This window comes from Bactrocera latifrons, unplaced genomic scaffold, assembly GCF_001853355.1.
Source record: "Bactrocera latifrons isolate USDA-ARS-PBARC rearing strain unplaced genomic scaffold, ASM185335v1 scaffold_6, whole genome shotgun sequence".
Lineage (NCBI taxonomy): Eukaryota > Metazoa > Arthropoda > Insecta > Diptera > Tephritidae > Bactrocera > Bactrocera latifrons.
Window position 1 is genome coordinate 910753 of NW_017537267.1, and position 14032 is coordinate 924784.

Here is a 14032-nt window from a genome sequence, read left to right on the forward strand (position 1 = left end):
CGAAACAATTGTTAAAATCAATTCAAAACGTCACGTTTAGTGTCTTCAATTGACTCGAACCGGTTTCTCCACAACGATCGTTTGTGTTTGCTGAAGGCACACGGAGGTAATTAAGGTGAATACGGTGGAATCAATGAAGACACTATCAATGCAGCATGCGACGGTGCCATTATCTGGGTGCAAAAACCACGAGTTGTCGGCTTATAATTCCGTCATTTTCTTTACAAATATTTTCAAACGGCGTTTAAAAATTAAAGAGTAATCGTAGATAACAGCTGGGCCGATCAGAAATAGTTCGAAATGTGCAACACTTTGAATTTTTTACCTGCTGTGGAGCCTGTTTCCACATCGTTAGCATAGATCCAAGACTCAACGCCAGTAATAATACTTTTCATTACATCCGGGTAGTCGGAAAGCATTATTTCACAGACATTGACGCTACATAGTTTTTTGAACAAATTTAGTGATTTTGGGACCAATCGTGCTTTTACTTTTCTTAAGCTCAAATGATCCTTCGAAGTGCCTTTCACTAAAAATATTTCAGCGATGACAGTAAGATCTCTGCCTATGTATAATCGGTCTCAAAAATTAATTTTCTTTATTTTATTGATATCTTGTTTATCAGTTGAGTTTGATGGCTGTTCTTTACGTACTTCTCAACCCTCTTTGAACAAATTGTACCAATCAAAAACACTTGCACGCGACAAACAATTATTTTCTAATATTCCAAACGTTTCGGCACCAGAAATTTGATTCCGCACACAAAATTTAATTTCCTTTATTAAATAATTTGACTCATCGTTAAAACCTCCGAATGCACTTTATGTACTTCAGAAAAAGAAGCCTATACTTAATATAATACTAATGATTATTTTGATGTGACACAGACGACAATCATACCACCCGAGGAAAAAATATTTCGACGAATGGGTTTTCGCTCGAAACCTAAATGAAAAAGTTCTATTTGCCCACAGTATATGTTTATTATTACAAACCTTATGACATATGTCGATCAGTAAGTGAGTTATATTATATACTTACATACAAAATCATTTGAAAATATATGCTGAAGTATACAATTATAGCTACAACAAGCGCAGATCATGCTCTGCCTGCAAAACACCAATGTGTAGTAATTTTCAACTTTCCAGCTGATTTTGGGCAGTTTAGGTTAGCGAAATGTGGTTTTCTGATAAATTGTAAAATTATGTAAATTATTTAAAGTAGTAGAATAAAGGAGTTAGTGTGGAACTTGGTATACCCATTATAATGAATTCAGATGAATTTCCGATTCTCTTTTGATTTGTGCTTATTGCAAGAGTATTTAATGTTCGGTTACACCCGAATTCAAGCCCTTAAAAAATTTAGATTAGTCACGCCAAATACCAAAGTATGAAATTCAGATTGAATAAAAAACCAACTAGCATTTTTGTGCATTCGTATTAAATATTTTGTGACATTTACAGTTAAAAAATGATAAAACAGTATATGAAATGGTATTTTGAGCGCCACGAGTATTTCAGTGCACCAACAAATAAATGGACAGTAGACAGAGAGAGACACAAATAACTGTCAAACTATGCCAATGCGTGGCTACGTCCAAAACGCTGCACACACACTAAAAAGTAAATGCATATGTGTGTGTGAATAGTCATTTATGGAATTTTTAAAATTGAAAACAATTAATTACAAGGCTTCGAAATGACAAGCTATGTGCAGCAAAGTGGCGCACTGTGCAACGTGCAAAGCGAGAAATGGAGGAAATGAAAAATTCACAGAGACGTTAACATTTTAATTAAAACGAATGCAATTGCGGAGCAAGGCGGCAAATCAATTTGAGAATGCCCAGCAATATAAACATATTTATGTCTGTATAAGCGAACATATATTTTTCATCAGTTATATGCGCGTGAGTTTAAATCTGTGCGACAGACATGATATATGTCACCAATTATCGTTGGTTCAATATAATACTTGAAAAAGATTACAAAGACAAAATAACAGCAAAGGATATAAATAACAAGGGTGTTTTAATAAACAAACAGACATTAAATGGTGGAGAAGACGGGAGTGCAATAAAATATTTTTAGTGTGGAATACCCCCAAATAAAAGTAATGACTTCGAAACATACGCTAACCTTCGAATGGTGCAGCAATTCGTGTTTCCACTGTCTTCTTCGGTGAATTCGCCACCTATCTACCAAACAGAAGACAACGCGTAGTCAGAGAAACCTCAAGTGATCTACATCAAAGAATATAGTAGTGAATGTACAAATTCAAAAACTGAAGGTCAGACACTTGTGAGCACTATCCGTATGACATACGCGTTCCTCAATATCTTATGAGAATTATCATGAGTTATTTTGAAAACAAGCGACTATTATTTGATGAAAGCCCCAAGAGCTACTCTATTTCAAGTGGAGTACCACGAAGACTTCTTGGCTCTCTTCTATGAAACCTAATGTATGATGATGTGTTAAGGAGACACTAACCAAAAGTCATGATATTTTTTGCATACGAAGACGACCTTATTGTAGTGGCAGTGGCTAAACACCTAGACAACCTCCAGAGGAAATACAATGAGTACATAAATGGTCTACGTCAATAGTTCTCTTCAATGAGCTTAGAACTGGCTGAGCAAAAGACAGACATCTTACTAATAAGTACTGGAAAAATGAAGGAAAGTATAATATATCTCGCACCATAGCCGAGTGAGAGATTCATTCTCAGCCATAACTAAAATAGCTGGGAATAACAAAAGACTCAAATTCAAGTAACACATGGAGTACATTGCAGGTAAACTGAATAAAATCCTAAACGCCTTATCAAAAATGACGGCAAATAAAGGCCGCGTACTTCCAACCGGATGGTTGGTTCTATACGGATCCATACGCTGGGCATTAAATATATTGCAGACAATTAAGCACAGTGCACAGGCTGCCAGTACTGCCAGTACTTTCCGAACAATATAAAGCGATATTGCTTCAGAAATAGGCAGTATGATGCTTATTGACATCCAGGGTGACGAATACGAGAGGGTATACAAGTTATCAGAGCTCCATCTATTGGAGCCAAACGAGAAGATAGATTCAAAAGCTTAACAATATTGCAGCAAACCTCAGTCAAAGAATGGTGGACCCAAAGACTAATACGGGACATTCACTCGTGGTTAAAGTCCACTGAGAACTGAAAAGCTGTCAGCGAAGCGGCAGCCTTAATCATGACAAAACTAAGACTTACAGAGTAGATTAGGCATCCGCCAGTGCGAGCCATAGAGTAAACTTAAATGTCCGTGTTCCGTGGGAGAGTCTGGAGATGGAAGTAGGTTAGGTTTAGCGGATTAAAGTTTCGCAAGTTTTAAGCGGTCATATACATGACATTGAATATAGTTCCATAGTTAATTAAATTAATATCCAGGTATGATGGCGATCACCTCTCCAGACAGCCATTAAGGCAGTTGTTGTCTAAAGTCCACTTTCTTAACTGAACCATATTTCGTCGACAGTTACGGCACGATAAGGAAACTTCAGTGCATTCCACTTACACTGGCTCTCGAACACTGATTTCATTGAGTATATGATGCACATCAAGATACCTACGGTACGGTATCAGTGCCTTCAAATGTTTATCTAGCAATACGAGCTCGCAAACTAGTGTCACGTTATCACCTAGTGTAGCCGTTTTAAGGGTAACTGGCGCGGCTTATCAAAAATGAACTTGATGTTGGAACTGGAAATTATTAAAATATAACCGTAAACTGAAAACTTTTCAATAAAAAGAGACATTTATATTATATTCAACTAATCCGACTTCTACTCATGACTCAAATATATACATATGAAGCCATTGCTTTCCAAATGTATGCAACTTTTGCGCTGCTGCTAATTTTTCCCATCAAATTTTAATTAAGTTCACACAGTTTAGTTTAATTCCTGCCAATCTTCTATGCATAATCTGGGGAATGCAAATTCGTACTCCAAGTAAATCGGTTTAATTAAATGCGAAAATATATTTTATTATTTCATGGTTTGCATGGTAAGTGCATGCGCTCTTCATCCAATTAATACTTCGAGCCATTTCCTCAAACTTGCCAACAAAAAAAGCAAAATAAACCACAAATCCTCGCAGAATTTTCAAAATAAATAAGGAATAGCAAAAAAAAAATAAACAATAATACTAATTTAGTTTGGAATTGTGTGTAGGATCAGCTTGGATTAAGCAAAAATTTTAATTAGAGTTTTATTAATTACAGTTATGGTTTTGTGGGTTTTCAAAACACACAACATGAAGCTGCATAAAATTGATATTTTAGTATGGTGTTGACTATGTGGTGGAAATGTGAGAAAAACTCTTATATGCAGTCAAATCCAAATCAAAATGCCAAATGCATGCAGGTCAACAATTATTTCTGGTTATGGGTCTCGGCCGAGATGGGTTTCAGAGCAATCAGCGAAATTTCGTTTTTTCGCTTTTGGTTCATTTGGTCATTGACTGACTCAGTTTTATTGCTTCAAATGAGATACACGTGAGATACGAGGTGTGTTCAAAAAGTATCACGAAATTCGAATTTTTTGTGGCGTATGTTGGTACTCATGTCTCTCACTTATGCCGACAAGCTTGGCTATTTTGAATGTTCATTTAATTGTTGACAGCTGCTTTGCTTGCACGTGTTTTGGATCGTCTTCGATTTTTACCTATTCAAAAAAATGGATCAAAGAACCTGTATCAAATTTTGTGTGAAAAACGAAATTAAGTGCGCGGATGCATTCCGAATATTGACTGTGGCATAGAGAGGAGCTGCCTTGGACCGAAGCAACGTTTATCGGTGATACAAAATGTTCTCAGAAGGCCGAGAAAATGTGACAAAAATTGGCTTTTGCACCACGATAACGCCCCTGCTTACACATCGTTGCTTTTGCGCGACTTTTTGGCCAAAAACAACACACTAATGATGCCGCAGCCACCGTATTACCCAGATATTGCCCCTGTGACTTTTTCTTGTTCCCTAAACTGAAGAGGCCCATGAAAGGACGACGTTACGCTTCTCTTGACGAGATAAAGACGGCATTGAAGGAAGATACCATAACCCGGAGGAAGTGTTCTGTTCTATCGTGTTTGGACTCTCTAGCTGGCCTCTAAGCTACAGGGCGGATCGTGGATTGTGGCAAATCTACACCGCGTCATAAAAATACGTGTAACCATCATCATCATGTATGAGCATGATGAACAATAAAAATCTAGGCGCGTCAGACCAACAAAAGGCGACTTCGTGGCCGGTGCTTGTTTGCAATGTTAGGTGCAGCTGCCATCAAGAACTGACCGGTACACAGCGCAGCGAACTGGGAGTCCCTCAAAGTGTCGACAGCGATTTCTCTGCTGGAGGAATGGAGAAAGTCATGTGAGCCGATGTGTCCACTGCGGTGTGTATCAGAAACCAGCCCCTCCGGGCTCTGGTCAAGGAGTGTGCATTGGACGCCGGAGTAATAGCCTACATTGCACCGCCGGTCCATCCAGCAGCAGCCCTGCAAGCTTCAGCGGTGGCGATAGTAAAGGGCAAAACTCTTTCCAAAAGACGCCAACTTCGGCAATAGACAACTTAAGGAGAGCACCTCATAGACACTGTATGACTGAACTAGGGGATCCAAAATCCAAACTAATCATGCATAGCATCGTTTTGTATAGTTTTGCCAGATACGAGCTCTGTGGCGCTTTATACACACCTGCGAAACTCAAAGGACAAAAGGGCGAAAGGGAGATATTTGACAACCCAATATGTGCTATTTGGCTTGTTAATAATCAAGTTAACAATACTTTAATTAATACAGTTACATATTTATATAATTAATATTTTACCTACGTGGTTCAATTACTCGTACTTTTCTTTATTATAAATCTATGTTTATGTGTATGAACAATTATATATACTTGTAGTCACATTTGTACTTAATAACCATACTAATGTCTCGTTTTAGCTGCTAATCAGTCTTGAAATGTTTTACGTTTTATAGCCTTGTACTCTAACAGCAATAATAAACGGTACTTGGGGTGACGACTTGAAGTCAGCATTACTTAGTATTAGCGTCTATAACATTTAACAACAAACATTTCGCCAGAAACTTTCGAATAAACCGCATTTCCTGTACACTCACCCACACAGACACATTAAAAGCTACACAAACACATAAACGCGCTTCATATATAGTTACCCCACCCGTAATGTCCACGCACGTTTTATAGCGCAGCCACGTAGTTAACGTGCGTTTATTCATCTAAAGCTGGCGCTTCTTCTACGTTTCCCCATTTACAACAAGCAATCTTGCATATTACACACACACAAGGCATATATGTACGTCTCGTTGTCGGCAAACGCATGAAGCACACATATATACATGCATACATACCGCTGCTAAATGTATATTTAATGGCTCATTTTTATTGTGCGAAGGTGGATTTCATTTTGTAAATACCAGAGATTTATTCTGAAAATCTTAGCACTCTCGGTTGTTGTTGCTCCTGCTTATTTATGGCTTTTGTAATTGCTGTGAAGTGCCTGAGTTGCAATCAAGCGGCGCAATTTTGTTGCTGTTGTGCCACACTTTCACACCGCGGGTGTAAAGACAAATTGAAAGCGTTTAATACCATTATATGCGTGGTATTGCAGCGTCTTTACTCTTTAATGAAAGCGATTAGAAAAATTTAAGTGGTGAGTGGCATGAGATTCAGAAAAAATGTCTTGAGCATATTTAATGCGTTGAAACTTTTTAATCCTGCGTTGAAATCAATTCAAAAGCTTCTGGCGTTAGTGGAAAGCTCAAAGTAAAGTCTGCAACGACTTTTCATCCGTTGCCAGTTCAATTCAGACATACACCAAAATTAGAGGTGGCTTATAATCTATGCACATTTATGTGGAGTAAAGGCTGACATCACCGCCTCCAACACACCCCTACGAAAGGGAAGGACGATGCGACCAAAGATGTATTCTATGAGCGCTTGGAATACAGCTATGCGAGGAATACAGCTATGGCTATCTGTAGTACTAAAACTATTTTCTACCCGACTTGTATTCCTACTAGCGAAAATCGGGATAAGTGGGCATCTAAGTTCAGGTCCATTACTCGAATTGTACTCCTACTCTCTGAGGGCACTCATCAACAACCCGGTATAAGGAAACTTTGGGATCATGCTTTATTCAAGCACAAAAAAGAGATTGTACCAACGTATTTTTCTTTTTACCACTTCGATTTGCGCTCGAAATTAAAAAGGAGCTGTGTCAATTAAGTTTGATCTTGGGGTGTAAAAAGATGGCCCGAGATATACGTATAATCATTTCATACATAGGGGACAGTAGGATTCTGCTCTAGACATCATCAAGGAAGCATATTTAGGAAAATTGGCACAACTATCTATGCAAGAATCTAGGAACATCTGAATCTTCAGATTTCTTCCTTTCACCGATACACTTAACAAACTTACAAGATATGCATAAAAAAAGCAACTGTCTTATATTTTTTGAATAAAAAAAATCCTTCTGTTACGTATCCGCTTCCTTCTGCGCAAGCAGTACCCACTAGAATCCTGAAATATTTATGTTATGAGCTCTGCTCTTCGCGCTTAATTATACAAAACGACTATTTGTTTTCTTTACTGCCAACAAAATCATTTCTATTTAATTTGCATGACTTTGTCCATAAATAAACAGCGAGCCATGCAAACAGGTATACCTAGTAAAAAAAAATCGGTGTTGCAGAGGCAATTAAGTGTAAAGTAAGGCATTATGAGAGTACAAAGTGTTGGCTATTTGGAGGATTATCTGAGCAGCGCGAAAACCATAACTTAGCCCCGACCTGTGTGCTGTCTATTCGCAGAATGAAATTCCTTTTTCTCTGTTATTGTACTCTTTATCAAATGTTGCTTATTTTTATTGCCGTTTACTTTAAATCGTTTTTTTGACCACGGGCCTTACGTATTTCGTTTTTATTTTTTATGAGATGATGTATAAACTAAATATATTATATACTATATTTTAGGTGAATATTTTAGAATATAAAATGTATTTAGAATTAATATTTAAATATATACTATATATATATTCTTTTTTAGACAACCAAGGAGTACTTTTACATTTGTTATATTTTTGTTTTTGCTTATTTCATCTTTCCTAATTTTGGCTAACGCTTTCAAGAACGTAAGCATTCATTCCGACAATAGAGCGGTGACTCTAGCGCCGAGCTCGCAAGCGGTGTCTATAACTGCTGGTCATAGCAGATTCGCTTTCGGAGCAGCATATCTCGCTGCTGGTCGCCGAACTGCTCCTGGGTTCCTGGTAGATCCTTTTGGCATAATGTTGGACGCAAGATATCTTCCAAACTACTTGTCCTTATTAAAGTTCATCTTGCCGCAATAGAAGGGATTCTTACTGAACATTGTTCAATAGGCATCAGGTAAGCAAACAATCTTGTCGAGCACAATTTGTGAAAGTTGTATGACAGAAACTGAGGAGGAAACATTCAGATACTTTCTCTTATGACATTATCTGTCTCCAAAAGCATCTTATTGATTTGTAAGTGTCTTATGATCAATTATATAGGACGTTTAGGTAAAACGTTCCCACGACAATCAGGTCTACGTAACCAGAATGGACCCGGATTTTTTATTCGGCTAAGGACAGTAAACTCGGCAGAATTTTGCCGCTACAACAACTTTTATGTAACATAATGAATCGGTGTACCAAGCTATTCTCTGCCCTATTTGTAACGACTTCTTCACCTAACCTAAATATTCTTACGAAAACAGAAAAATACCAGATCTTTATTCTGCAATATATTTCGCCGTCGACTCTGACTACTAAACTATTTGAGAAATGTTCCATGCCGTGTCATATATCTTCCTTACAATAAGTATAGTACTCTCTTCTAACCTTCTTTTGGGGCAAATCATGAAGCCATCGTTCGAGGTCTTTCGGTTATTCTAGAATGAAAACTAGAAGTATTGCAAAAGTATTAAGAAATAACTGAAGTAGATCACACTGGAAGACCAAAAATTGAGGAGCCAAATTGATTCTATGTTTCTGCGGATTTAAATAAAATAATATAGCCACAGTTACAAGCCAGAAATACTGAGGTTAATACTTCTTCAATCTGTCGTCGCGCATGAAGGCTTTCATGATTACTTGACAACTAAAATATAGTAGGTTATATTTAACCTTTAACATAACATTTAGAAAGAGCAGTGCTCTTCTCATTATTAATAAAGTTCTCTGCTTATGCGACGTTCTTGACGTCAGAGTTTTATGCCGATTCACAAAGAGTAATTTTATGATTGATATAAAATGCAAGACAAGATTTTCATGTTCGATATAGGGTGAGCTAAGTGACTGAAAGCAGAGGATTTACTATAGCTGCCAAATTTTATTTTTTATCACTCTTATTTCTAAAACTAACTACTTCAAAGGCAGATCAGCGAAGAGATTCACAATTATGCTCTCTGGAAAGAAAAATTAATTAACTAACAAAACAGGCGGATTAATAGAGGAATTTTGAACTAAGAGATACGAGTATATCTGTATACAATTCCTTTCTTCTTTTAGAAAATTTTCTAAATAGAAAGTCTACTCAAAATCGATACGTCTATGTGGTATTGACAATTATCCAAACTTATCTTAATATGCCCACACACATTATATAATATGGTCACATGTAAAAATATGTGTATATCCACAAATGTATGCTGGTTCATAGCAAAAGTCTAGGTTATGCTGGTGAGCATATGTGGCAAACCTTGCGTAAGTACCTGAGCCCGCATTGGCACTGCGAAGCAACCGCATCTAATTTCAAATTTTGTTTGTTTCTGCTCCTGTTGAGTCTGGCTGTCAATTTGGAAACGAATGTATGTGCACCTGTCTATCTGTTCACGCTGAAAAACATTGCCGTCTACTGTCGTGGAGTCATGCAGGTTTCTGCATTTGTGTACTCATTTTTTCGGTAACTTCTTCAGCTGGCAGCAGACTTAATTAATTTTTTATGATTTTAAGAACTGTGCGCATATTGCACCATCATCATTAGCAGTGTCAATTTCAGTATCAGCAGCATTATAACAGACTTACCAGCTGCAGTGTGTTAAGCATTTAATGAGTTGAAGAGTGTTTGAAATTGACAAGTTGAGATTAATCAAGAAAACTTTACCTGTTCCTCTTACGGAAAGTTTGTTCATAACTCAGAAGAAGACTTGAAAGTTAATGTAGTAGCTAGATTAGGGATTGAATTCCTATTGAAAGATTATCGGCGAAATTCAGAAACGACAAGCGAAGTATCAAAAATAGGAGCTGCTTTCTGGAGAAACACTCTGATATAAAGTCTATTTTATCAAAAGGCCCATGAAGCGAGGTTTCTTTCTTTGCTAGTTATGTAACGGTATTTGGGCTCTGCAAGCAGTCACCTGTGATCTGGGAATTTTCAGGATTGTCAAAGCCGTTTGAGAAGCTTCTCAAATAGATATTTGCTAGTATCCCGGACTTTTATGTTAATATTTCATATGTATGCACTACAGTCTTCTGCTTTTCAAGAAGAGATCTTAAAGGATAAGGTTTTAACCTTCTATGAATGAAAAATAAACCCAAACATCACTACATTGCTTACTCTACGCCGCTAACATGAGTTTATTACTCAGTTTACAAAACTTTAAACTCGAGTTTATAGTTAACTCTTCTTAAACAGAATGAGTTTCTCAAAGTTTCATAAAATTATTTTTAAAAAACGTAAACTCGCGTTTACAATACAAAACTTAAAACTCGAGTTTATAGTTAACTCTTCTTAAACACCATGAGTTTACTAAAAATTTGTTAAAATATATCCCAACACCAAACTCCAATGAACACATTCATAAATTATTTGTAAACACAAAGCTTTAAACCCGAGTTTGTGACACAACTACAATAATTCCCACTTTTAAAAACCAACAAAATAATATTCTCTTGTACCCACTCGTTTTCTTATGCATGGCCTTCTCTCACTAAATGAGATTGGCGTTTAGGGTTTTTTTTTTGTGAGATTTTGCCAACCAACAGCTGATGTTAATGACGTTGACTTATGCTTGCCACCGTGTGTGGTTAACTATGCGACATTTTGTTATGCCAATGCAAATGTAACGAGGCTGCGACTGAATGCTAGTAAATGATGAGAAAAAGTGCTTAAATATATATACGAATGAGTGTGCTCTCGCAAAGGAACATGCAAAGCAGTTGCAGTTCCCGGAGGAAATCTGGAAATCGGAAAATTGAAGTTTAGATTTTCATAACCTCAATGTGAATAATTTTGTTTACAGTCAGTGTCATATAGACTTAAAGAAGAGATTGGAAAGTGAGAAAATGAGACAGATTTTTGAGTGGATAGTCTCCGAAAGTTTTAAGTTGGTACGGCAAAGTGTAAATTTGTTTACAAAAAAACGATTTTTTCGAATACCTTTTTATCAAAAATCAAAACTTTGACAAGTTTGATTATAACTATATTTCATATACTTTATATAATATACTATATCATCTATTGTAACAATAAAATTTTTTGTTTTGGATTTGAGAGCAAAAAATTCTCACCAAACGCCTTTTACGGAGATGGTGGAGATTTGCTACGTGATCAAGGGATTCCGAAAGTTTTTTAAATTAACCATCGATTATTAATGTAGACTGGATCCTGAAATATATTTTATATATACATAACATATATTTATATAAACATAAATTAAAATAAAGAAAATAGTTACAAGGTTGCCATCTGTTAACAGTTTAAAAAATGTTTTGTTGTGCATAGCTGCCACCTTTTTGAAAGAGATAATTCAATAAAAATAAGTAATGTGAATTATTAATTTATGGTTTCATAACCAAATAGGCTTACAGTTGACAGTATTTTAAGAGGTGTTGTCCACTGATTAAATTTTTAAACGCTTAAATTCATTAAATAAAGGAAATGTTACCATTGGGTTATCAAACTATAGATGTTTTGAGAGATTGGCGCGGGATACTTTTGGAAAAGAGTTGACACCTGTATAAAGTTTTTAGGTACGTAAAATAACTAAATTAAGGAAATATATGTTTAAGACCACTACTTGTGGCAACATGACTAAAAATTTGAATTCAAATAAAATTATAAAATAAATTAAATATTTTTATTTTGCAACCCAACTAAACTGGTTCAAGCGAACTTCCAGTAAAAGATAGTTTCAGGAAGTTAGTTCAGTTAGTTTCTGTTTTTGTTTTTTTTTTTTTTGTATGTATTTGGTAAAATACTGTTACAGTTCGCAATAAAGAAAATTTTATAAGGTTGCCACCTATTTAAAAAAAATTAAAAAATGCGTTTATATTATAATTGCCATGAAGTTTGTAACACTCCAAAGAAAATGTTCGAGACTCTAAATAGTGTCATATATGTATACATATATATATGATCGCGCTTGATTGATTTAGCCAGGTCCGTCTGTCGATTTGTATATACGAGAACTATTCCTTCAGTTTATAAGATATCAATCTGAACCTTCGCACACGGCCTATTCTTCCCAAAAAACTGCTTATTTAGCGGAACCGCTGATATCGGACTACTATAGCATATTGCTGTCATACAAACTGGCTGATCGAAATCTGGTTATGATATGGAAATTTTTTTCATTTGTCAATATATCGTCAAGAAATTTGACATCTGCTATAACCCAATTCAATAGTGCGATATCCGAGTAAATCATATCATATATCATATCAGATCACTATAGCTTATCTGGCTTACAAATTGAACAAATGGAATCTAATGTTTATATCGAAAACTTCTTCATTTGACCAGATATCTTCAGGAAATTTAGTATAGATTATAATTAGGAAAATGGTGAAATTTCTGTAAAAAGTGTTCAGATCGCCCACTATAGGATATAGCTGCCATACAAGCTCAACGATCAGAATCATGTTCTTGTATTTATGAAGGCTATTAAAGCTGCTATGCAACCAAAGTTACCGATTTTCAGTGTTCTTTATTTCAACTTGATTAAGGTTATATAATCAACAAGATTTTAGATTAAAAACGTTTTGAATTTACTGTTACCATGTCATTGGAACATATACATATTCTAATTCAAAATAATATTACTTTAATTTCTTATTCAATTCACACCTCTAGCAACTCCAATAAATTTTACGGCACATTTTATATTTATGTGCTTCAAGTGTACCCACTGGGACTCGCAGCGCGCTGTTTTTCTTCACACGCCCGGGCGTATACGCAACTATTTGTAGTGAATGGCTGTGCCACATGCAGATATTATGTGCAATTTGTGTTCTAATTACTTCCCTCTTTTTCTCATTTCGTTCGTGGTGCTGCCGCTGTCGCTGCCGCTGCTGCTGCTCCCAGTGCAACAGTAACAGATGCTGGTGCCGCTACGGTCCTGAGCTTGGCAAATTAAATGTCATAAGAAATTTAACGCAAACATAAAGAAATGTGTGTAAGAGTACTTACTCATTTAAATCACACGCACACATACACACACTTAAACGCTACGCACATGTAACAGCGCACTGGCATAGATATGTATGTACGATGGTGTGTAGGTGCATGCTTAATGGCAAATATATGAGCACGTGCTGTTGCCGCTGCTGCTGGTGCAAATATCCTTTGCTGTGGCATGAGAAAAATACCAAATAAAAGCTTGCACCTGTGCAGCAAATCACACAAACGAGTGCGCATTGGGAGAGGTTGGGAAATTACAGTGCGGTAGCATGGGTGCAAAGGAAATATAACCGTAAAGGTAGGAGGCAACCGGAAAGCTTTGGCTGCATGTGACATTTGTAATTCATTCACTTGTACATCAAGTGGCGGCGCTGTAGTAGAGCAAAGCGGCAAATGAGAGAACTTGTTTGCAGGTTAAATAGAAAACGAGTTACTCGCTACAAGCACACGCACACACACACACGCTCGTACGTAGATACATACAGATACTACTGCCTAACAGTTAAATGCCGTTTTTTTTTTTTTTGTGTGCATAAAATTGAAAATGCTTGTAG